This window comes from Elephas maximus, chromosome 25 (assembly GCF_024166365.1).
Source record: "Elephas maximus indicus isolate mEleMax1 chromosome 25, mEleMax1 primary haplotype, whole genome shotgun sequence".
In the NCBI taxonomy this organism is placed as follows: Eukaryota; Metazoa; Chordata; class Mammalia; order Proboscidea; family Elephantidae; genus Elephas; species Elephas maximus.
In genome coordinates this window covers 48,536,331-48,563,345 of record NC_064843.1, presented here as the reverse complement: position 1 = coordinate 48,563,345, position 27,015 = coordinate 48,536,331, and the positions used below count along the sequence as shown (strand labels likewise).

The 27,015-nt window shown below is 40.7% G+C and overlaps 1 protein-coding gene across 3 annotated transcripts in view; it reads left to right on the top strand.

Moving 5' to 3' along the window:
- Positions 1-4,956: 4,956 nt before the first annotated feature.
- The window catches only part of PAK5 (p21 (RAC1) activated kinase 5), a 320,036-nt gene continuing 297,977 nt past the window's right edge, over positions 4,957-27,015 (top strand). For all 3 annotated transcript variants that reach the window (XM_049869541.1, XM_049869542.1, XM_049869540.1), the window contains exon 1: positions 4,957-5,061. The gene's annotated coding sequence lies outside the window, so the exon portion shown is untranslated. The remainder of the gene's footprint in view (positions 5,062-27,015) is intronic.

The following is a 27,015-nucleotide window of genomic DNA, read 5'->3' as shown; positions in this document are numbered from 1 at the left end:
ACATCAATTGATTTTCTTATATTGAACCTCTTTTGCATTTTGGGGATAAATCCCACTTGGAAATGACGTATAATCCTTTTAATAAGCTGTTGTATTTGGTTTACTAGTATTTTGTTAAGGATTTTTTCCATCTATATTCATAAGTGATATTGATATGTCATTTTTTCATTGTTCTTCCTTGCGATATCTTTATCTGGCTTTGGTATCAGGGTAATTCTGGCCTCATAGAATGAGTTATGAAGTGTTCCTTCTGCTTCTATTTTTTGGAAGAATTTGAGAAGAGTTGGTACTAATCATTCTTCAAAGTTTGGTATAATTCACCAGTAAAGCCACCTGCTCCTGGACTAGTCTTATTTCTTAAACTTATTTCTAATGTGGCTTTTATCTTTCAAATGGTTTGATAACTTAGTTTTTTTCCTGAACTCTCACAATTTCTCTTTCATTTTGGTCTTATTGTTTTTTTAAATCCTTGTATTTCTTTTGTGGTATTTGTATTTTTAATTAGTTTATATTATGTTTAATTTCTTTGAAACTATGGGAAAATATTTGTCTAAACTCTCCTTTAGATGTTGTCATGCACTGAATCACGTCCCCCCCAAAATGTGTGTGTCAACTTGGTTAGGCCATGATTCCCAGTATTCTGTGGTGGTCCTCCATTTTGTGATTGTAATTTTATGTTAAGAGGATTAGGGTGGGATTGTAGCACCCTTACCAGGTCACATCCCTGATCCAATGTAAAGGGAGTTTTCCTGGGGTGTGGCCTGCACCACCTTTCATCTCTCAAGAAGAAAAGGAAGCAAGCAGAGAGTTGGTGACCTCATACCACCAAGAAAGCAGTGCTGGGAGCAGAGCGCGTCTTTTGGACCTGAACTTCCTGCACTCAGATGCTCCCAGACCAAGGGAAGACTGATGACAAGGACCTTCCTCCAGAGCCCACCAAGAGAGAAAGCCTACGTCTGGAGCCAGTGCCCTGAATTCAGATTTCTAGCCCTCTGGACTGTGAAAGAATAAACTTCTCTTTGTTAAAGCCGTCCATTTGCAGTATTTTTGTTATAGCAGCACTAGATGACCAAGACAGATGTATATCCTATAAGCTTTTTGTTTATGTTAGTTGAAATCTTCTTTTCCAACTCCTGTTCTTCTTCTAACCCAATAATCTAGCAAATGCCCAGTTCTTTTCTGGAATCCATGCTGGTTCCATTATTATTGTGACTGACCTTTGAAGGATGCCAGCTATTTGCTTCTGCTGCAAAAGACCTCTTTAAAGTGTTGAAAAGCAAAGATGTCACCTTGAAGACTCAGGTGCACCTGATCCAAGCCATGGTGTTTTCAATCACCTCATATGCATGCAAAAGTTGGACAAGGAATAAGGCAAATTGAGGAAGAATTGATGCCTTCGAATTGTAGTGTTGGCAAAGAATATTGAATATGCCATGAACCGCAAAAGGATTGAACAAATCTGTCTTGGAAGAAATACAACCAGAATGGTCCTTGGAAGCAAGGATGGTGAGACTATGTCTCACATACTTTGGACATGTTATCAGGAGAGATCAGTCCCTGGAGAAGGACGTCATGCTTGGTAGAGTAGAGGGCCAACGAAAAAGAGAAAAAGCCTCAAGATGGATTGACACAGTGGCTCCATCAACGGGCTTAAGCATAACAATGATTGTGAGGATGGCGCAGGACTGGGCAGTGTTTTGCTCAGTTGTACATAGGGTCGCTATGAATTGGAACTGACTAGATTGCACCTAACAGTACAACAACAAGCTATCTGCTGATTAACAGCATGGGGGAGAGTAAATAGTAGGGAGAGTAAGCTGAACCTTGATTCCAGTGTGTTGTCTTAAACATCTTCCTCAACTCATCTACTAAGTTTACTACCGCTGAGGTACATTTTTCCACAGGTTTTTTATAAGATTGGTTGAGGTCAGTTTTTCATGAAATATTGACCAATGGGTAGGTCTGTTTTATTGAAAAACATGTTCTTCTAGGTCAATCTAATATTTAATATCCCAAAGCTTTCAGATTTTAACTATAGATTTTGATAGCAGAGAAAAGACTTCTTGAATAGCAGAAAATGAATATATGCCTGCTCAATAGATTATAATTCTTCACATAAGAAAAAAGAATGTATATACCTAGACAACTAAATAATCAGATAAAATACTTCCAACTTCTGATTACAGGTTATTGCCCAACCTTTAAATCCCTGAGCTGGCTAGAAAAGCCATTACTTATTTAAAAATTTACACTTTTTGAAATTTTCTGGCAAATCAGTTGAGTTCCACTGCCTCAGCTTCAGGGAGCTGCCTCATCTGAAGTTCAAGCCCCTTCCAGGGGCAGCCCATACGCAATGATTCACAAGGCGATACAAAGACCAGACCATCTCAGCCCATCTTGGGGGAACTCTGAGGGCCACTCTCACTCCAGAACTCCCTGTGAGGTTGGCCAAGCCTGTCATCGGCCTGTGTCACAGCTTGACTTCTCCCTGTGCCCACTCTTGCTTCCACCATCTCTCAGCCATAGGTGTTGGGCCCAAGGGCACTCCTTAATCAACAGCCTGCATGCTAAACTCTGTCTCAGAGCCAGCATCATGCGGAAGCCAGCCTGCAAAAGTGAGGAAAGTAAGAAAGAACGCTCACTAATTTCTCGGGTTCACACAGCGAGTTGAAAAGACAGAATCACAAGTTAAGTTCCTAAATTTTCTGCCCTACTTAGATACTTTGCTGTATGACTTCTCTAAGTTCCACTTATTTATCAAGAAAAGACATTATATAAAAAGAAATCCCTTGGCACTTAATGCAATAAAGTATTTACAGAAATATTATTAGTATTAATTTATAATTTTTACCTGGCAAACTTTCAAAATGAATTTGAGGCAGCTAACAATAATCATAGTATTTATCTAGTAGAAATAACCACATGAACACAAGCGTTATATATAATAGGAGAGATATTTTAAATGATCAAAGCACTGTATTTCAAAGCATAATTTTAATTGATACCACCAAGCCAACAAATAAATAACTCTGTGAATATGTTTTCTTTTGCATCTGTGCTCACTCACATACAAAAAAATCAAAATAGAAAATATTTATGCAAATAATGGTGCAGGTGGCAGTGGGGGTGGTAGGTGGGTAGTTAGGGCTATGTGTGCAGCTTAGAGAATTAAAGAGATGGGTTTGGAGACTCCTATTCCTCTGATTGGTACACCATGAGTGTACGATATGCCATGATATATTTCCCCACCATACACAGGAGTACTGAGGAAGAAAAGTCATCAACCATTTAGCCCACAATTCCTGTTCTGATACAGAAGCTGCTGCATGAGGGTTTTAAGTGAACAGAAGACAAACAAGGGGAAATGATAACTATTCCACCACTAACGAGAAAACAGTCTATGGTTATTGAGTATAATAGAGTACTGATAGATACAAACCCTCATTTTGTAATCTGCTATCTATTCAGTTATGGGCTCCCATGATACCATATGCACTAGCTCATAAGTGTATTGTTGAGGCAGCTGAGGACAGAAGAGGGTATGACTTGTTTACTCTTAGTATTTGTTCTCCAAGGTTGAAAATTCATGCCTGGCTTCCTCATGTCTTTCTCTCACTGTCGTGTGGGCAGGGAATACTCTTGACGATGCTGGAGCCTTTGGGAGCTGGGAGGGGAATGGGTAACTGGAGGATTTAAGTAGAACCACAAGATACGTTAGAAGCTTTAGCCCAAGCATCACTCAAGAGAAAAGCCTGTCATCTCTTGGCACAAAAATTGCCCTCCTTTTATCAGAATCTGTCAGTTCTTTTTAGTCAGGTAAAAACCGAAAAAAAAAAAAAAAAAACCTACTGCCACTGAGTCAATTCTGACTCATTGCTACCTTATACGACAGAGTAGAACTGACCCATAGGATTTCCAAGGAGCAGCTGGTGGATTTGAACTGCCGACTTTTGGGGTAGCAGCTGTAGTCCTTAACCACTGCATCACCAGGGCTTCCCAGCCCTATCATTACATGTACAATAAATTGACACTTTGAAGCCCAGACTGGGGAACAAGCAAGGCACACTGGTTCACACTTAGTGGAGCAGTTCAGTGGTGGCTAACGAGCAAAGTTGGCAGCAAGAGGCCCAGACCTCATTTTCTAAACCAGATAGTAGCCAGTTAGGGCTGGGACATCAGAGCTCGGTATTAGAGGGCACAGCAACCCCAGGTGCTACTACATTTGTGGAGTTACCAAGTCATCTGTAGGTAGAAGGGGCCTATGTGGGGCCAGAGACCATTTCTGGGACAGCTGATTGAGGGACAGCCACTCACAAGCCACCCATGAGGAGTTGTCCGGGTCGTTTCTACCCAGTGTGGAGGATCAGCACCACTTGGAAGCTTCTTTGACATGTGGGATCTCAGGCCCCTCTCCAGAACCGAATCAGAATCTACATTTCACTCACAGGCACAGTAAAGTTTGAGAAGTGCCGGTCCAGGTGGTCCCCACTGCTAGCAGCTGATCAGCCTTTCGGCTCCGCCCTTCCTCCCCCCCTCCCCCTTGCTGGCTTTTTAAGCGAAGCTCAGCCCGGCCTTGTCCTGCACGCGCAACAGTTCGGCAAACCCGGAGGGTGTGGGGAGGGCGCGCACGAGCTGCCCCCGCGGAGAGGCCAGAGGGAAAAGCGTGACCGGCTAAGGGCTGCGTGCCCCGCACTCTGCTGTAGGGCGAGCCGACACTCCCCCGACCCACCCCTTCTCCACGGCCTGCGCCGCTCCAGCTCGCCTCCCCGGCTGTCACGAAAACCCGGAGTCGTGGCGCGTGCTCCTGCCACGTCCTCCTAGGGGCGAAGCCCGGCAGCCGGACATGCTCAGTAGCGGGAGGAGCTTTGGGTGGAGAGTAGAAAGCTGTGGCTCTACCTCCCACCCCCTCCCTCTGGCCCCCGCCCCCCTTGCCCCTGCTCAGCTTGTAGTAGTTCCCCAGCGTGCGCCCGGGGAGACCGGGAACATGGCGCTCGGAGCGATGTAGCGGCTGAGGAGAAGAAAGGGATGAGCCACCGCGCTTCGTTGACAGCCAGCCACCAGGTAGGCAGGCGCGCCTGGCGGGGTTGCCTGGGTGGACATCCGCACGGGGAGGGGCGCTTGTGGGGATGCGCGCGGCTGGGACCCGGGGCATCTTGCTTTGCCGGGAGAGGATGCGAAGAGGACATCAGTGACAGCGCGCGATTGTGCATCTCCTAGGAGATGCCCAAGGCTGGGGACCGGCTGCTTAGAAGGAAGGGATCCAAGGACTATCCCCCCACCCCCCATGCGCTACCATTCAGCTTGGGATCCCTATGGGTCAAATAAAGGGTAGTTCCTTTCTGTTGGGCGAGAGGGCGTGGGGAAGAAACCTAGATAGCAGCCCGGGGAGCGCGCTGGTACCCCGGACCTCTAGCAAGCCCAGCACCGGTTCTTTTGTGTATACAGCCGCGCACGCCCGGGGGTGCCACGATGCCTGTTTCTCCCGAGTAGTGTTGGACATATTGCCAGGGCAGGATTCCGGTATGATTTTTGTCTCTTGGCAGGTGTGGACTGGAAGAACCAATAGCTGAGCCTTTATAGGGCTGTGTTTTCCTTTGTTACTTGCCTCGGTATGTGTGTGTGCGCGTGGTGGGTTGTAATGGAGAGAACCAACTTCTGCTTGTGGGCACGGGTGTGGGCAGAGTGTGGAAGAGGATCTCGGTTCCAAACTCTTGTCAAAATTGTGAGCGGTTTTGGCTTCCTGGAGGGTAAACTTGAAAAGTCCAGGGACCATCAGTGCCCAGTTTGGGTTTGGAGGACAAGCCTGATCACCTCTCTTGAAACGTGTTTAGCTGGAGCTTTAAACATAGGACATGAGTTAATGCCTCAACATTACATATCAGTAAAGGACATTGAAAGTATTGGTGCTATCTTTTTTTTTTTTTTTTTTATGATGGACGTTTCAAGGCCAGGGCAATAAAGAGAAAGAGAAGTTGGCATAAAGCCAGAGAGAAGTGTCATTGTTAATAGTTGATGACAGCTTGCAAGACTGAATACAGTTTGGGGGGGTGGGGAATCAGGAAACCTGGCATTCAGCTAAGATGCTACCAGGAAATAGTCGTAGGGTCCTAGGGAACTTAGAGAACCTCTCTGCACCTTCTTTTCTCTTCTCTGTTTTGGTGGCATGAGGGTACACCCTCTTTCCTGAGTCTAGAAGGACAAGATGCTCTTTAAAGGCTCCTTCTAAATTAGAATTCTATGAAACCAGTCCCTAACTACAACCTTACATTTGCATATCCCATTCAGGGAATTGACATGATCCTGTAAGTTCTCTCCTACATTTGTATGTATTCAACATTTTAATTTTTTTCTTTATGATATAAAGGATGGACATCTGTGAATATGAAGTTTAGAGACACTTCTACACTGACACTATTCATTTTTCTGGTCTCCTTAGGTGGCAAAAATGAGCCAGTATCATCAAAATAAAATGGGAAATGCTTGAGAAAAATGCATTTAAGTAAATCCTTGACTTGGAATACGTATGTACCAAGCAGAAGCATTGCTAATGGAAGCAATAGAAGTTGATGGCAAGTTCATTGATACCATTGGTCTTAGAATAAAATTTTTGTGTTCCTCTGTGAATGGATAGAGATTGATTGATTGATTGCAACTCATTACTTTGGTGATGAGTGTGAATTTTCATTGCACGCATTGAAAACACCAACACTACTGGTACTAGAAATGGGTGTTCTAGGATATGGTATCATCTCGATGAGACAAAGCTGAGTTTGAACTCTAGCTCCTCCACACTTATCTCTGTGATCTTGGGTAAGCTATTTAGCTTTCGCAAGCCTCAGTTCCCTCATCTGTAAAACAAACCTGGAAGTAGGAAGAGTAATACCTAAATAGGTAAGTGTGAAGATTACTTATAGTATTAACCGCCAGGGAAATAGTGATGACCATTATAAGGGGAAGGGAAATGGATGTTTATTGAACCTATACTATGTGCCCCATATTATGTTAAACCCGAAAAACCCAAACCCATTGCTGTCGAGTTGATTCCAACTCATAGTGACCCTATGGGGCAGAGTAGAACTGCCGACCTTTTGGTTAGCAGCCAAACGCTGACCCGTTGTGACACCAGGGCTCCCATATTATGCTAGTCAGGTTCAAACATGTGATTGCATTTAATCTTCCCAAAATCCCTATGAACCATTTTAATGACAATGTTAATATTATGTCAGCCTAAAAGAAGAAGGTAAAGTAAAGTAGATAAGGTCAAAAAAGACCTTAAAAATAATTTAATACAACTAACCTGTTTGAGGGTTTATGTACCCTTCCGTGGTGAAGGGAAGAACAGAGCTTAGAGGTACCTCACTTACACAGATTCACTTATCTGGAAACCCAGACAATCCAGGATTCAGATCTTATCTATAATGTACTGTCCCAAACTGATTTCTTGATATGGTTTTCCTCCCTTTTGCTACCCCACCAACACAATGCAAAACAAATGAGCAAAAATCCAAAGAAAACAACCAAAATGACAACAGCAACAAAAATATCCCAAACTTAACACCTTTCTAGTTTTTCTTATCCTTGTAAATGGCACTATCGTCCATGGAGTTGCTTCAGCCAGAAGCCCGAGGATCATCTTTGACACCTCCATTCCCTTTATTTCACATCCAAAACCATCACACGGTCTTATAAATTTTGTTTTCTAAATATATCTCAATGGAGCCTCCATTCCATCTCTACCACCAACACCATCAAACTCCAAGTCATCATCTCTCACTTGGGCTACTAATATAACTTCCTAAGAAGACCTCCTGGTTTCTTGATCCTTCTAGTTTCTCATCCACAAAAGGCAGTATCATGTGAATTCCCTGCATACAACACATCCATACAGCTGGGACGGATTACAGAGACTCCTGAAGTCTTGGGTACGGGGCCAGCCTCATCTTCAACATGTCTTCCTCCCAATGCCATCGCACTGACCTGCAATCTGTTTCTTAAACATTCCAATTATTTCCTCCTATTCTTTGCCGTTATTCTTTGCCAGTCAAAGTTCTGCTTATCCTTTGCACTTCTTTGACCTAGCCTTCCCACTAATCCAACTCTCTCATCACCCCTTTCTTTTCTTCCATAGCACTTACCTCAATTTCAACTACCAATCTATTTGTTTGGTTATACTTTTAATGTCTGTAAGCTTTGTGATGGCCATTTGTTTTGTGTCTTGCATGCAGTAGATGCTCATTAAATGTTTGATGAATGAGTGAAGGAATGAATTCCCTCATAATGTTTTTCTGTGCCAGTTTAAAGGTCTGATTTTTCAGAAACTAACTTGTATAAAAGAGCAATTTAGAATCTCACTCTGACTTCAAAAGAAGAGTGTTCTTGGCTTTAACAAATGCATCTTCTAGGAATTGGTTTTAAGCTAGCAGTTAAGAATTGAATCAAAATATTTTCTGGCAACTGAGGATTTTGTAAAATACATCAGTCAGTTGACAGATACTCAACAAATATTCATTGGACTTGTGTATTTGATTTGCCATGCTAGGACCCAGGAAGACAGTGATAAAAAGACTCTTAGCCTTCTAAAGATTAATAAAAATAATAATAATATTTATTGTTTCTCTTATGTGCCAGGTCCTCTACAGTCCCTATCCCTAAGACTCACTATAATCCTCTAATCCTTCCCAATAACATAGAAACACAGCAAATATTTGAAGAATTAATAATTAATTGGGATTGTTATCCTGTTTGTAAATCTAGGAAACTTACACTTACCTGGGGAAAAAGGAATCTACCCATATATGGAAGAGCTTGTAATGACATTCTGAATATATCTGGGTGGGTGGACCTATTTAATTTTGAAAGTCATCGTGGCCATTTTCTCTAGGGTTAAATTAAGAGACATATTGCTCTTTCTATAGTAACAAGTTCCCAGTGTGTTTGTCTTCCACTGTTATCAGAATTCATAATCACCAACTCGATTGTTTTATTTGTTCTGTTTAACTCAAAGGGAAGATAACTTAATGTCTCTCTCACTTAGAGCCCATTTGGGTGGCTTCGAATAGCAAGACTGAGTGCCCAAGGACAGTGGATTTGGTTCAACCTGTGTTGACACAAGGTGACATTTTGGATTTCTAGGGTGGCCTTAATTTCATGTCATTTTATTTTTCTCATTAAAGGTGATTTGTTAAATAAATAATAAAATATCATTTAATGCATATGATTTAATAAAGCTTTTCATGTAAGTACCAGCAGAAATCAGACATTGTGTCTTTTTTTTTTTTTGAATGATGGCTATCCAGTGGGTCAGCTAAAACCTAAAGGAACAAATAAGAGATTTCAGTAAGGTGTTTGGTTATAAGATATATTTTCAAAAATCAATGGCTACCCAAAAGGCTAGTATTTACCAAATGTAAAATACAATGGAAAATGATTCTATTCATGAATTCACAAAAATACAAATTACCTAAGAAAAATAGGAAATGTACATGAAATACTTGGGAGTAATGAAGATATGCAAGGACCTATTTGGAAAGCTATACATTTTCACTTAGACACAAATGAAGGATATGCCTTACTTATTCTTGGGTAGAAAGATGGATATTAAGAAATGGTTATTTTTCTCAGATCAATTATATAGTTTTATTGCATTGTGATTTGGGGGAGCTTGACAAAATGGTTCCAACAAACATCCATCTGGAAGAATAACTATATGAGAATAGCCCACATTTTTTTGGCAAAAGAATAGCTGTGTGTTGGAGGTGGTGGTAGTGGTAGTGGTAGTGGTGGAGGTGGTAGGAGTGATGGTGGTGGTAAAGGTGATGGTGAAGATGAAGGTAAAGATGTTGGTTAATAGGAAAGTGCTGGCGGTGGTTGTTATTGGTGGAGGTGGTAGAGGCGGTGATGGGGAGGTGGTGGAGGTGGTGAAGGTGGTCGGTGGTGGTAGAGGTGGTGGAGGTGGTAGAAGTGATCGTTGTTGGTGGTGGCGGTGGAGATTGTGGTAAAGGTGGTGGTTGCTAGGGAAGTGGTGGAGGCGATAGAGGTGGTTGTTGGTGGTAGAATTGGTGTGGGATGGTGGTGGAGATGGAAGTGGTGTAGAGATGGCGGAGAGGTGGAGGTGGTGGGAGTTATGGAGAGGGTAGAGGTGGTGATTTGCCCAACCAGAAATAAAAACAAATCTAATTATTGAACTATAGGCGTGATAGCCATGTAATACTGGTGAAAGAATCGGTAGATATTTCAATGGAGTAAAATGCCTGGAAACAGGCCCAGGTGGCTTTTGTAAATAGAAATGTGATGGAGAAAGCATTATGAAACAGTGCAGATTACGTAACAAAAGTAGTTGATGTAATTGGCTGAGTATGTGGAAAACATTCAATTTAGAGCCTTGACTCACATGACTCACTAAACTAGATTCCAAAGAAATGGAAAAGCTTACATACAAATTGAAAAAGAAAAAAAAGGCTAGATGAAAATATTTGATTTTATGGGAAGGACTTTCTAAGTATAAAATCAAAGGAAAGAATCACAAAGTAAAAGATAGATTTGAGTATATTTTAAATTATCCTATGTGAATGATATATATTTTAAAGCAGAAAATCATTGTGGAGAAAAATATTGACAGCAATCATGTCAGACAGGTAATATAATAACAACATCTGGAGAATTCTTGCAAATAAGTAAGTATCCCAATAGAATTGTCCCAGTATTTGAATAAACAATTCCAAAGGAAGAAATAAAAAGGCCGATTCACATATTTAATAAATATTTGCTCTTACTATTAGAGAAGTGTACATTAAAACAAAACCGAGGTGCCATATTTCATGTATTAAATGAGCAAAAATATATGTATATGCAAACACAAACACCCAGGACTGGCAGGGTTACAATAAGAAGGTCATTATCATTCACAACTGGTAGGAGGCTTACAGGATGCAACCTTCCTGGAGAACAGTTTGAAAATATTTATCAAAAGCTTTTAGAAGTTCAAATTGTTTGACACAGCTATTTCTCTCAAGTCTTTGCTAAGGAAGTGAATTCAGGCAAAACTTTATATAGAGGATTGCTTGTTATAATATATTGTATAATACGAAAATTAAAAAAATATATACCTAAAAATAGGGACCAGTTAAAGATGTTTTAAGGTCCTCAAACGATAGACTGTCATGTAGTTATTAGAAGTGATAGTTTTGAAGATTATGTAATGACATGGAACAGTGCTTGCCAAAATTTTAAGTGGGAATAATCAAAATATAGTACTGCATATATTGTATCATACCAATGATATATGTTTTGTGAAATGTAGACATCATATGGACATATAAAAAAGCTGAGAAGAAAACCGTAAAAAGGTTACACAGTAATTACCTTTGGGTAGTAGGAAGATTGATGCTTTTTCTTTCTTATATCTTTCCAGATTTTTCAAAATTTAGTTAATAATCACATTGTTTTATGAGTCAGAAAAAAAGCACTGTTTTACAAAGATGGAGGCCATACACATTTTGGTCATAACTGTTCATTTATGCAACAAACATTCGTTGATTATCTGCTGTGCCAGGGGCTCTGCCAAGTGTATCAGCAATGGCTCTTAGTTTGCATACAAATAAAGGAAAGAAACTCTGCCGAACTTGGGCACAACAAATTTACCTGAAGGGTATCAGATAGCTAAAGGAATTGCTAGGGTGTGGGGGCGGGAGGGGGGGAACAAACAAATAAATAAGTGATAAAACCAGGCTCGGAAGCAGACAAGAAGCTAGCCAGCTCAGAGTCCAGATACCAGGCATTAGAGCAATAGGCTCCGTCCAAGCATAGCTTGCTGGGTGTTGTGCTTGGGTCTTACCCCCCACACTAGCCCACACAGCATCAGGGAGGGAAGGGCCCCTTGATTAGTAAGCCCACCATTTGTTTTTCAATGAAAGAAATAAAAAAGATGGAATGGATGCTTAATAACCAAAAGCAAACCAAACCAATACAGAAAAGACAGACAGAAATGGCCCATTACCCCAGATCTTGAAGGCAAAGAGGTTGAATACCAGTCATCCCTCCCTCCATCCCCTAGGGGTCCTCCACTGTCGTGTGGAATTCTGACCAACACAAGCACACAATGGGTACAATGTTCCCTTTGATGTACATGATAAAAAATGTACAATGGAAGTGTCCCAAACGGGAGATACTTCTTTCTACTGCAGTCAGCAGTGACATGTCATGAGCAGTGTGGCTTTTTCAACTTGATCCTCATGTACAGGCAGGATTTGTGAAGGTGAGGAAGAGAGGAGTGAAAAGATAATCTGAACAGAAGCATTTAGCAGAACCAAGAGGTATAGCGTGAAAGTAGGTTGGCCACCAGCACAATTCTGTGCTGCTCTTTTTCTGAATGATCTTATATTTGGCAAGTGATGGAGTATGATGGAGTCCCTGGGTGGCTCAATCAGTTAAGCACTTGGCTAACTGCAAGGTTGGAGGTTTGAGTCCACCCGTAAGCACCTCAGAAGAGAGGCCTGACGATCTACTTCTGAAAAATCAACCATTGAAAACCCTATGGGGCATCTGTGATGAAAGACTTATAAATGGGGGGGGGAGGCGGAGGGGAGTTAATTAACTGTTCTTCAATTGTAGTGAAAACATGTCAGAGAAAATAGCCTTGAATTACCAAGAGGGACCTTCCCTGACCCTGCACGTTAGAGCACCCTGCTCCTCCCTTTACACCCTCTAAGCACCCATACCACATGCGCTTCTGCACCAAAGAGCCCGTGGGCCATCGAGCCCTTGACCCCCTTTGGACCTTGCTTTGGGTACCTGGGACCTTGGGATTCCCTGCTCAAAAGGCTCCTGGGTCCCCAGGGGTACTGAGGGAAGACTATTAATGAGAGTTGTAGATGGAACTTGGACACGTGGACTTTGTAGTCCACGCCCAGGGGCTCGAGAACAGGGTGGACAGAGAAGGAGCTGGGCTGGGCCTGGGGGCTGGCTCACTCTGCTTTGCCGTGGTCTGGAATTCAAGTATTCTAAATTTAAACCTGGCTTCTAGGATGTTACGCAGGCACATTTGTCAGGCTAGATAGAACACGTTTAATAGTTTTAAACTTGATTAATATTTTAAAATATTTAGATATATAGTATCGGGGACTCCAGTTGTACTCTTGCCCTCGACCTTCTCAGATGTTAGGAGCAGCCCTACTCAGGTCTGTTTCTGAAAGGTAACACTCAATTGTTCACACACACACACACACACATACACACGCACACACATGCACACAATTAGCTATCCATGCAACAGCAATATAGATTGTGAGAAAAGTGTATTACACTTCTGTGATTATAGCTAGCAGTTACTGAGCATGATGTGTTAATCCAGGTAATTTACCTGTGTGTCTTAATTAATCTTCAAAAGAGCACTATAAAATAGGACACTCGAGGCACAATATCACACAGCTAGATGAGGTAGAAAATGGGAGTCAAAGCCTGGGTCATCTGAATTGAAAGTTCATAAACATTGTGGTGTACAGCAACTCTGTGGATAAGAAGAGAATTTTTGTTTGGAGTCCTTGAACCTTCAATAATTTAAAAATCACTGGATTAATCAAACCACTTTGATTCTCCAATCCGCTCAAATCCTCTGATTCAGCGTTTCTGTTCATGCAAATTTCCTCTTGAAAAGGCAAGAGGATGCATTGGCTGCCTTGCTGGGTTCAGTACCACGATTAACCGATGACTAACTGAAAGACCAAAAATTAGCATTTCTTGCTTATACAAGAAGCAAATTTAACTTATTTAAACCAGATATCAGCTATGGGGTTCCCTGTTCCAATTTTCAATAGAATTGCCATTTGTGTCATTGGTGATACAGGTAAATTGTCAATGAGAGGTGCCTTGGTTTCTTGTACAAGGTGCTGGCTCATATTTCTACTCACTATTACTTCACTGTCCAGCTGAATCTAGAAGACTTTTTTCCAAACCTTATGTGTTCCACCACCCTTTTAATAGCAATGTAGAAAATGACAGAGAGAGACAGAGACAGAGAGAAAAGGAACTCACACTCATACTTGGGTTCCAAATATAAGATCTATGAGAGAGCCAAAACTTGTTTCACTTTTCAATTAAAACTCAAGGTCTATATACTTTTTATTTAGGAAATCTTTAGCTATTTTCTTTCTTTTTTTGGCCTAATTAGTGTTTTTCCCTCCCCTCCCTGATAACCGTCAAAGATTGTTTCTTTCTGTGTATAATCCTTTTCATGAGTTTTTATAGTAGTGATTTCATATAGGAAACCCTGGTGGCGTAGTTTGTAGCTGCTAACCAAAGAGGTCAGCCGTTCGAATCCACCAGGCATTCATTGGAAACTCTGTGGAGCAGTTCTCTGTCCTACAGGGTCGCTATGAGTTGGAATCGACTCAACGGCAATGGGTTTTTTGGTTTGGATTTCATACAGTGTTTGTCCTTTTGTAATTGACTGATTTCACTCAGTATAATGCCCTCCAGATTCATCCATGTTGTGAGATATTTTGCAGGGTCATCATTTTCTTTACCTTTTCATGGTAGTCCATTGTGTGTATGAACCATAGTTTGTTTATTCATTCATCTGTTGATAGGCATTTTGGTTGTTTCCATCTTTTTGCTATTGTGAATAATGCTGCAGTGAACATGGGTGTGCATATGTCTATTTGTCTGATGGCTCTTATTTCTCTAGTATATATTCCCAGAAGTGGAATTTCTGGATCCTATGGTATTTCTATTTCTAGCTTTTTAAGGAAATGCCATATCATTTTCTAAAATGGTTGTACCATTTTGTATTCCCACCAGCAGTGCATAAGAGTTCCAATCTCCCCGAAGCCTCTCCAGCATTTATTTACTGTTTATTATTATTATTATTATTATTTGTGCCAGTAGTGTTAGGGTGAGATGGTATCTCATTGTAGTTTTGACTTCCATTTCTCTAATGGCTAGTGATCTCCAGCATTTCCTCATATGCCTGTTAGCCACTTGAATGTCTTCTTTAGTGAACTGTCTGTTCATAGCCTTTGCCTGTTTTTTGATTGGATTATTTGTCTTTTTGTTGTAGAAGTGTTGTTTTTCTATAGATTTTAGAGATTAGACCTTTGTCATAGCCAAAATTTTTTCCCCAGTCTGTAGGTTCTCTTTTTACTCCTTTGGCAAAGTCTTTTGATGAGCATAAGTGTTTAATTTTTAGAAGATCCCAGTTATCTAGCTTATCTTCTGGTTCGTATCTTGTTTATGACGTGTAGTAGGGCCTCTAGCACTGACTCTATTTTTTCTTCTATGATCGTTAGCATTTTTGGTTTTATATTTAGGTCTTTGATCCATTTTGAATTGGTTTTTGTGTATGTTTAGTTATTTTCTGGATGCACTTGATTTTTTGCTTATATGAATGCTCATTTGAGTCATACAGATGGGTATTGGTGTAAGAGTCTGATTTTCTAGCTAGTTTTTCTTAACTGTCAAGGGAGTTGCCACCTGCCTAATCTTTTAGCTCCAATGCAATTTACTGACCCAGGACGAGAATTTCCTGCAAGTAATGGGTAGAAAACTTATAGTTCATTTGTATAAAAGAAAAATTCTTCTCCAAAGTAGGAACAGTTGTTATGTGGGTATGATTTAACCTCTCAAAATAAAAATACTCATGGAGGAGAGTTAAAGGGGAGAAAAAAAGACTTTAGAGAAAATGAACTTAGAGCTTTCCTCATCCATGTGGTCTTTAGGACAATATTCTTTCTTCTTTAGGTTTTAGAGGCATGGAAATAAATGATAAAAGGAATTTTCCAATAATATTTGAATAACATCTATTCATGATTTCAGTTAAATAGAAGGGTTTACTTGTTTTACCCTTTATAAGAGTTTTTAAGACAATATCTACCTTCAAGTTGTATCCTATCTTCTTGCTACTCCAAGTACAGTCCACTCTCCCTCACAGCCAGGCAGTCACTAAATCTCATCAACTTAAACTTTTTTTGCATATGCCTCTCTCTTTCCCTACTGCCATGCCCCTTGTTGTTGTTGTTAGGTGCTCTCAAGTTGGTTCCGACTCATAGAGACCCTGTATACAACGGAATGAAACACTGCCCTACGCCATCCTCTCAATCGTTGTTATGCTTGAGCCCATTGTTGCAGCCATGGTGTCAGTCCATCTTGTTGAAGATCTTCCTCTTTTTTGCTGATCCTCTACTTTACCAAGCATGATGTCCTTCTCCAGGGCTGATCCCTTCTGATAACATGTCCAAAGTATGTGAGACTTAGTCTCACCATCCTTGTTCTAGGGAGCATTCTGGTTGGACTTCTTTCAAGGCAGATTTTCTTTTGGAAGTCCATGATATATTCAATATTCTTCTCCAGCACCATAATTCAAAGGCATCAATTCTTCTTTGGTCTTCCTTATGCATTGTCCAGCTTTCATACGCATATGAGGCAATTGAAAACACCATGGCTTGGGTCAGGTGCACCTTAGTCTTCAAGATGACATCTTTGCTTCTCAAAACTTTCACGAGGTCTTTTGCAGCATATTTGCGCTATGCATTGTGTCTTTTGATTTCTTGACTGGTACTTCCATGGGTGTTGATTGTGGATGCAAGTAAAATGAAATCGTTGACAACTTCCATCTTTTCTCCATTTAATCATAATGTTCCTTATTGGTCCAGTTGTGAGGGTTTTTGTTTTCTTTATGTTGAGGTATAATCCATACTGAAGGCTGCTGTCTTTGATCTTCATCAGTAAGTGCTTCAAGTCCTCTTCACTTTCAACAAGCAAGTTTGTGTCATCTGCATAACGCAGGTTGTTTATGTGTCTTCTTCCAATCTTGATGCCCAGTTCTTCTTCACAGAGTCCAGCTTCTCAGATTATTTGCTCAGCATACAGATTGAATAGGTATGGTGAAAGGATACAACCCTGATGCACTCCTTTCCTGACTTGTCACACCCCTTAGCAACTCCCAATTAGATCAATGTGTCAGCCTCCTAGCCATTCCTCCTGTCTTCACGCCCACCCCAAAGTAGACATTTGATTATCACCTCTTCATTGAAATCTTCCTATCCATCTGGCCTCTTCTCCTGCAAATAAGGTTCTTCCACATGGCTGTGGGTTACCCTTCCCAAAACCTTCCCTACATTGCTTTGTAGGTGTTTTTTTTCTTACTTGTCACCCCTCTTGCACTAGACTAGAGACTCTTCTAAAGCAGATATCTTGTTTCTTCATCTTTGAATCTCTAACAGTATGCAGACACACATCAGGTGTTTAATAAATGTTTGTGACTGAATGGATGTTACCCAAGCTAAAAAAATATGGGTATACTTGCAAAAGAGTAATGCCAAGATTTAAAATTCTGGAGTGGAAACTAGAAATTCTATAAGCTTGACACTAAGTTTTCTATCTTCTATAAATGAAACACAGGCGGATGAAAAGATTAATATCCCCAAGCTTTTTCTGATTGGAGAGAAACAAAAACTCCAGTATTGGGTATGGAGATAAGGAGATTCTAAACACGCTGAAAAGTGAGAAGGTGATGAGACAAATGGTAAGTTATGAGCCAGCTCTCCACCAAGACAGTAAATCGATGGAGCTTCTTGAAAAGCACTGAGAATAATTATTTGATTACTAGATGCACCTGACACGTTCTGCTGTGTTGTCCCAAACGTGGTATGAATATGCTTGATTGGTGATGTGACCCCTGCTGGAACATCAGTTGATTTCTATACTAAAAGCTGGGTTTTATTCAGTTCTGCCCAAGTATTTAGCATCACTGTTTCTATAGTTACGAAACCCATTGCCATCCAAAACCGATTCATAGCAGACCCTTTAGGACAGAATAAAACCACCTCATTGGGTTTCCAAGGCTGAAACCTTTACAGAAGCAGACCGTCACATCTTTCTCCCATGGAGCAGCTAGTGGGTTTCAACCACTAACCTTTCTCTTAGCAGCTGAGTGCTTAATCACTGCACCACCAGGGCTCCCTTTTCTACAGTTACAGATGCACTGTAAAGTGAAAAAAAAAATTAGGAAGATTTGGAATGGAAATGAATCAAAGTAAGTGATTCAAGCAAGGAATTCCCCAATGTGAGTTCAGGGGACTCTTTGGGCTTCTGGTCAGATATATTTGCGACAGGATTCCCAAAGACAGAAGATTCTAGCGTGGTATCCAGAAGGGATATGAGCAGGTTGACAGCAATTGAGGGCATTAGTGGTTCAGTGGTAGAAGTCTTGCCTTCCATGTGGGAGACCCAGGTTCAATTCCTAGCCAGTGCACTTCCTGCACAGTGACCATCCATCCCTCAGTGGAGGCTTGTGAGTTTCTATGATGCTTAACAGGTTTCAGCAGAGCATCCAGACTAAGATGGACTAGGACAAAAGGCCTAACAAACTGCTTCTGTAAAGTTTACAGTCAAGAAAACCCTGTGGAGCAACTCTACTCTATAACGCATGGGGTCGCCATGAGTCATAATCAACTCAATGGCAACAAAGTATTCTGTTAGATACTAAACATTTGGTGATCCTGTTTTAGAGCAGAGTTTCTATTCTTGTGGCCTAAATTTGTTGTTTCACACACAGGAGTGTGAAAAACCAAAAAAAAAAACAAACCCGTTGCGGTCGAGTCGATTCCGACTCATAGCAACCCTATATGACAGAGTAGAACTGCCCCAAGCGGTTTACAAGGAGCACCTGGTGGATTCGAACTGCCGACCTTTAAAAGGTTAGCAGACGTAGCTCTTAACCACTATGCTGCCAGGGTTTCCAGGAGTGTGAAATGTACTCTTAAATCCAGATTTCTCACTTCTCTTTAAAAAAAAGACAAATTCATACACACAGAAAAGTACAATTTGGCAACACTGACCATGTTTCCTCATGGCATTCATCCACCTTGGCTGAGTGATGGAGTAGCACTTGCCTTCCACATCCAAAAAACACCAAACCAAATCCGTTGATGTTGAGTTGATTCCGATTCCTAGCAACCCTATAGGACTGCCCTGCAGGGTTTCCAAGGAGCAACTGGTAGATTCAAACTGTCTACCTTTTGATTAGCAAATGGAACTCTCAACCACTGCTCCCCCAGGAACCATTTACATTACCCTCTTTGTCCCTGAAGGTTTTTGAATTTGTTAGTTTTGGATTAGAGGAAGGATTGCTGTATGTTTTTGGATTATTTTATCCCTATATAATGTGCCTTCTTAATCTTATTTCTTGAAAATACGGGCCAATTTATTTAAAAACTTAAATATAAGACAAGCTGCATTTTAGAAAGATGCATTTTATAATCCTCTCCTAGAAAAAAAAATCAAGAATAAGGCCTCCTGTGTGGTGTAAGTTTTATTTAAAAGGATCGAGTTTTGGGCTAGTTGGTGGAAATATTTGTATAGCTAGGCCTCAGTAACTAACTTTTTCAATATTTTTTTCAACACTGGATGATTATAAAAAATTTCCACTTGTATTCCATATGAATTAAACTAAAATGGGGTGGGAGCAATCATATAGTCTTGAGCTTACTGGAGTTAAGGATTATCAAAACTCAAAAGGATGTTTTTATTTCATATGATAGTTTCATCTGGAAAATGTAAAATATTCAGTATGTAAATATTCCCACAGTATTGAAGCAGAACCTTGTAAATGATATGCATTCTATAGAATGGCTGGAAGAATCTCAAAATCAACATTAGTATTACCCAGGGAGACTAAGAATAATGATATCACCGTACCTTTCTAAAGAATAATGAAAAACAAATGGGATAAAAAATTCCAGAGCTGTCCCTGAAATTTTTATTTACTTGGGATAGAAGAGTGAGAGAAGACTTTAGACAGTATTTTCCCATTTATTTTCAGACCTAATTTTATTTTAAACACAGAGCACAGCCCACCCATTGAAGAAGGTTTTCTTTTCTACATGGGCCAAGGTATGCAATTACTATAGGTGTCACTGTAAAACAGAAGAATACAAAAACAAAAATGAACTTCTGTTCTAAGTTAATCACATAACTAATAGGATTAAAATAAGCAAAGATAACTGCATCTGTCTATTAGGATGGCAACTGCTTACTTCTTTTTCTTTTGACCAGGCTAGATAAACTATAGGGAACAGCTATTACAATAACCATTCCTAAATGGTTACTCAGTGTCATTCATTCAATAGATATTCACTGAGCACCTACTATGTTCTATTTAGGTTGGCACTTAGGCATGTGGGGGCACAACAGTGAACATAGCAGATAAAAATACTCCTATGGAGGGAGGGAGCCTTGGTGGCACAGTGGTTAAGAGCTCGACTGCTAACCAAAAAAAGGTCAGCTGTTTGAATCCACCAGCTACTCCTTGGAAACCCTATGAAGCAGTTCTATTCTGTCCTGTAGGGTCGCTGTGAGTCGAAATAGACTCAATGGCAACAGGTTTGATTTGATCTGATGGAGGGAGAGACAGTAAACTATAAGCATAATAAGTAAATGTATGATTTTCAGAAGAAGAAGATGTCACCTTGAAGACTAAGGTGCACCTGACCCAAGCCATGGTATTTTCAATTGCATCACATACATGTGAGAGCTGAACAATGAATAAGGAAGACCAAAGAAGAATTGATGCCTTTGAATTGTGGCGTTGGCGAAGAATATTGAATATACCATGGACTGCCAAAAGAATGAACAAATCTGTCTTGGAAGAAGAAAAAACGGAATGCTCCTTAGAAGTAAGGACGACGAGGCTGAGTCTTACACACTTTGGACATGTCGTCAAGAGGGATCAGTCCCTGGAGAAGAACATCATGCTTGGCAAAGTACAGTGTCAGTGGAAAAGAGGAAGACCCTCAACGAGGTGGCTACAGTGGCTACAACAATGGGCTCAAGGATTAACAACGATTGTAGAGATGGCACAGGACTGGACAGCATTTCATTCTGTCATGCGTAGGGTCGCTATGAGTCAGAGCCAACTTGATGACACCTAACAACAACAACGTGAATGTCAGAAGATGATACGTGCTTTGAAAACAGACTGGGATGAAGGGGATCAGGATTGCTGGGATGGATGGTCAGGGTAGGCCTCATTAAGAAGGTAACATTTGAAGGAGGTGAGAGAAGTATTCATATAGGTAACTACTGGAGGGCATCCCAGACAGAGAGAATGGCCTAAGCAAAGGCTCCAAGGTAGAGAATGCCTGGTTTTTTTTAACAAGTGCAAGGAGGCCAGTGTGGCTGGAACAATGTGAATAAGGAGAGCAGAAGGAAATGAGGTCAGGGACCTGAGGGGTCAAATGTCGAGCCTCGGAGGCCAAGGTAAACACCGAGGCCTTTACTTTGGGCAAGATGGGGACCTATTGGAAGGATTTGACCACAGGACAAATTTTATGGGAGTCACTTTGGCTTCTCTGTTGAGAGGGATAAAGCATGAAGGCAGGGAGACTGTTCGGAAGGACATCGAGTAATTTAGGTCAGAGATGATGGTGATTGACCAGGTTTGCGGCAGGGAAGGTGGTGAGAAATGACCCATTTCTCATGTGTTTTGATGATAGGATTTTCTCAGAATTGGGTAAAGGGTATGAGAGAAAGAGAGGGATCAAGGATAACTCCAAGGTTTTGTCCTGAGCAACTAGACGAATGGAATTGCCATCAGCTGAGAAAGTGAAGACCAGGAGAAGTAACTTTCCAGGGAAAAACCAGGAGTAAAGCTTTGGACATTGTTAATTGTAATTATTTCCTCAGGTTCTAAAGACTAATTCCATTTATCTTCTCTATTTTAGTTTGGGTTCCCCCCAGAAGCAGACCTTGAGGCAAGAATTTGAGAGCAAGTAGTTTATTTGGAAAGTTCAATGAGCAGCAGCCAAAGAGAGGAGAAGCAACAGAAAGAAGGAAATTCTTTCAAAACTCAAGTTTAATGCTCAGGGGAAACGGAAATGGTGTAAAACTCATGCCTCAGAATAAGTCCATCTGAAGAGGGGGGAGCTGGGCATTATACACCAACTCCCATCTGTCATTGGTTGAAGGGTCTTCCCAAGGGATGCTAATTCCTCTGCTAGAAGTTCTGCTGTTCATTCCATGATTTGAAAAAGCTCCCAGTCACACAGTTTTTGGCATTTGGATGCCAATAGGGTATTTGCATGTGGGTGGACATGAACAGAGTTTGCTACATTCATACCTGTTGTCCCCTTAGCATGTGCCTGGAAAACTTCAGAGGTCCTTCAGAAGTCATTGTAAAACATCCTCTTTTTTGCTAGCCAACTGTTTACAGCCAATACAATATATTGGTTGGACCGTCTACTTGTGTAAACAAGGACAACTCATGCACAGTTGGTAAAAGGGCATTGAACAAAAGAGGTAAGTGGTACCCAAAGTCATTTCCACCCCAAATGAATGAGACAATATAACTGTAGATGATGAATTGGAGTCTTAGGTAATTAAACATGTAGTTGCTAAATGCATCCAATGTTGAAAAATAGAACAGAAGTAAGGCTGAAGCTGACCTTGTTATGAAACAGGAAGGGTAAAATATTCCCCAGGAGTAAAGCATTTACCCATGTAATGCAATTACATTCTTGTAGGGCATTGGTGGACCAGTTGGTAAGCTGGCTTTCCTAAGGCATTAATGGAACTCTATGTCCCATATAATGTAGTTCAAGCCCATGACAATTTTTAGGATAGATACCATGGCAGTAGGGTAAATTGAAAAATACATAATAAAAAGTATATCTATTGACATGAATAATAAAAATGATTTTGAGTATAGGTCTTGCTAGAAACCCCAAATTGAAAATTGTTTTGCATGGAGAAAGAAGAGATTGTAATAAGCACGCTGAGGGTCGATAGGTTAGCCTCAGTCATATTTATTTATGGGCATACAGCAAATATTAGCTGGATGGTGAAAATGTATTTGGTCAGGAAGACAGGAGGATATTGGGTAGGCAGTTAGGAGCCTGGAGTGGGAATTTTGAAAATAACCTAGATGGTTTCCCTGATAAGAACATATCTGTTGAAGTGGTTTAAGATAGTGAGGAGAGTGTTTTTAAAATTTGCCATCTGCTTGAAATAACTGTGGAGCAAGAAGGGGATCCAAAGTTGACATGGTCATATCAGTGATTGCTAGGACCATGAAGGACTGAAAACAGTTAAGAAAAAAATAAAAAAGAGAGAGAGACAGAGAGAGAAAGTTGTAGCTGGAGTAGTATATGGGGTTGAGGGAGAACATTTTATGTAAAGATGAGAGGAATTGAGTGTGTTTAAATGTTGATGGCAAGGATTCAGGTGAGAGAAGGAGATGGAAGATGAAGTTAAGAGAACTGATGATTTATACCATTGAGAGAGTGTGGAGGGAGGTACCCAGAAACACATGGAGGGAGTAGCTCTAGAGAGGGGACTGTTCTACTGGAACAGAAGGAAATGACAGGATGGGGTAGATCCAGGGAAACTTGGTGTTGGGAAGCTGAAGGAGTTCTTGTTTAAGGCTCCTCCTTTTATCTCTGAAGAAGGAGGAAAGCCATTTCTTGAATTTGAAAGGGGAGGTGGCAGTGGTGGCGGTGGTAGCAACGGAGATGGCAGAGTTAGAGGCAAGTGGAGTTGGCATGAAATGGCCTCTGCAAAAATTCAGAGACTGAGTCAATCAGAGACCTAGCATTTCCACGTACTTCCACCAGTTTGTATTAATGAAACCATGATTGTGAAGTAAAATTCCAAGTGCCTATTTTCTTTGTATCTACCAGAAAAAGAAATTTTGGCCAAATTTATTTAGAATCTAAAATAAAGTAGGAGAGGCTTTCTGTATATAGGGAAGATGACAAATTTCTCAAATGCATTTAAAGAAAATAGTCTTTTCTTTGAATTCTACCTCTTGATTCATTTTCATGAGAGCTTGTATTACTGGGAGGAAATACTGGGTGATTCCTCTATAGGCTAAAGTTTGTGTTTGCTGCTAGATGCTATGGGAAGTGGAGAGTGAGTACCTCTAACAGAATTCTTTTGGTTGAAAGAGATAGAAACCCGCCTCAAAATGGATCAAGCAAATGAAGGAAGTATTGACCTGTACAGCTGAAAAGTCCAGGTATCCGACTGAGTTCAGGAGCTCAAGAATATTATTATGGTGCCATCTTTCCTTATCGTTCAGCTCTGTGTGTTTCTGTGTGGGCTTCACTCTCAGATAGGCTGTCCTGTTATGCTGGCAAGATGGCTCTCTACAGCTCTAGGTTTAGATCTTGCTAACTTTAAATCCAGCAGGAAATGCTCTCTAGCCCAGTAGTTCCAACAAAAGTCTCAGGATTGAATTCCAGTGATATGACTGTCGTGGGGCATGTGTCAGTGCTCATTCCTAGTCTAATTATTGCATCTTGAGGAGTGTGTTGCTCTTTTTGGCACCACCTGGGTCCAAACTCACCCCTAGAGTTAGAATGGAGTTACTTTCTCCAAAACCACCTGTACTGAAGATGGGGGTAGTAAGGATCCATAAGGATTATCAGAGTGCTGTTATGAGGAAAAGGAGCCCTGATCGTGCAGTGGTTATAGAGCTCAGCTGCTAACCTGAAGGTTGTCAGTTCAAACCCACCAGCCACTCTGCTCCGTAAAGTTTACAGCCTTGGAAATCCTATGGGCAGTTCTACCCTGCCCTATAGGGTCGCTATGAGTTGGAATTGACTTGATGGCAGTGGGTGGGTTATCAGAAGCAGAGCAATGGATGTGGGTAGGGAAAAAAAAATGTTTATTAGAGTGAATAAAGGTGAAACTGACCAATGTAGTTATAGACTCCACAAAGTTTTCTTTCCCAGTGAAATTTCTCTTGTGTCATAGTTTTGACAGTCTTAATGTACTGGACTGATTATATTTTAAATATGTCCTTCCAGGAAATGAATTACCAATTTCCAAAGACAATCTACATGAATTCTTTATTCTCATGCTCTTGTACTCTTAGTTTTTCATCTTTGTGCCCTAGTTTTTGCCATTGTACTGCTACTTCTATTTCAGAACCTTGGTAAGAAATAGATTTGTGTTGACATACTGATTTAGTCTGAAATTAAAATGAAAAGTCATTTGCATATGCTGAACCTAATGTAATGAGAGGAAAATCAGTGATAACTGCAACCTAAACGTTTCTCATGGAAATGAACTTATGTGAGTTAGTGGGGACATATTGTTGCAAACTAACATCAAATGTATGCAACTCAAGCCCCCAAATTATCCTGATATTTCCTTTCTTTGTCATACAGAATATAGTTTTCTTTAGTGATTTAGAATTGTGCTGCCCTATACAGCTTCATACTTTGTTAGGTCAGTTCAACTTTTGGAAAAAATTAATTGGAAAGTAACCGTGGTGACTGTTGTTGTTGTTAGGTGCCATTGAATCGATTCTAACTCATAGCAACCCTATGCACAACAGAACGAAACACTGCCCAGTCCTGCACCATCCTCACAATTTTTCGCTATGCTTGAGCCCATTGTTGCAGCCACTGTGTCAGTCCATCTTGTTGAGGGTCCTCCTCTTTTTTTCTGACCCTCTACCAAGCATGATGTCCTTCTTCAGTGACTGATCCCTCCTGATAACATGTCCAAAGTATGTGAGACGTAGCCTCGCCATCCTTGCTTCTAAGGAGCATTCTGGTTGTACCTCTTCCAAGACAGATTTGTTCATTCTTTTGGCAGTCCATGGTATATTCAATATTTTTCGCCAACAACACAATTCAAAGGCGTCAGTTCTTCAGCCTTCCTTATTAATTGTCCAGCTTTCACAGGCATACGAGGCGATTGCAAACACCATGGCTTGGGTCAGGCGCACCTTAGTTCTCAAGGTGACATCTTTGCTTTTCAACACTTTAAAGAGGTCTTTTGCAGCCAGTTTGCCCAATGCAATGCATCTTTTGATTTTTTAACTGCTGCTTCTATGGGTGTTCATTGTGGACCCAAGTAAAATGAAATCCTTGGCAACTTCAATCTTTTCTCCATTCATCATGATGTTGTTTATTGGCCTAGTTGTAAAGATTTTTGTTTTATGTTGAGGTATAATCCATACTGAAGGCTATGGCCTTTGATCTTCATCAGTAAGAGCTTCAAGTCCTCTTCACTTTTAGCAAGCAAGATTGTGTCATCTGCGTAAGCAGACTTCAGTGACTATTATGTATTATTCTGGCCATTATTATTTAGTTGTAACAATGTTCAATACCCTTGTATGCCTTATTTCTGCCATCCTTTTTGCTAGCCTATGCTCTGTCTATCTTAAGAGTGATACCTGACTACTATTTCGTTTTGTTTTGGATATTCATGCATTTCTGGGAAAATGGCAAATCTAGAATCCTAGCTAATGATTGACCTCAGATCCTCTGAGACCATAATGTTTCTAGAATTCACCATGGAATAGTATTGGATATGTACTTTATGATCATTTCATTTTTTCATTAAGTGGCCTAAGGAACATTAGGGTCTGTGTGCATCTGTGCAGGTATGTTTGCTTCCCTGAAATGGTTTGAGTTCTTGGTTCTTGCCGATAGTCAGCCCCTCCAAGACTCAGCTCTGTGAGCCACTGTTCCCACGTTAACGAATTGAAGGTCCTCAGGTCCCTATCATTTCCTTTCTTTTATCTCCTTTGGGGATTCTTGGGTTGCCATCTGGAAGAATCTGTATATTCCTTCACTCTCTCCTCCAGAGAAGAAGAGATTTAAGACCTCTGTTTCCTTCCAGGAAAAAAAAAAAAAAAAAAGTTGCCTGGGACAATTTTCTTCCAGATCAAATTGGGAAGAACAGTAAATAGAAATGTATTTGATGGGTGTGTTCATTCTGAATTTGCGTTTCTTCTTTTCTGTTTTGCTTTTCAAAAGAAACTTAACTTTCTTTCATTTTTCACAATAGAAGCAGTTGAATATTTGTTTTCTAAATGGCAGCTGAATTTTAGGTGACAGAAGTAGCTAGCTGATGACCCAGCTGCTTTGTGATCCCACAGACAAGGTACTGCTGCTGAGAGCTGGTCATACCTGACCCATGCCTGATGAGATGTCATTGATTCAGAACTGACAGGTTTGGAATTTGATAAAAATCACAGGGGTGGACCTGGAGTACAACTTTGTACTAACT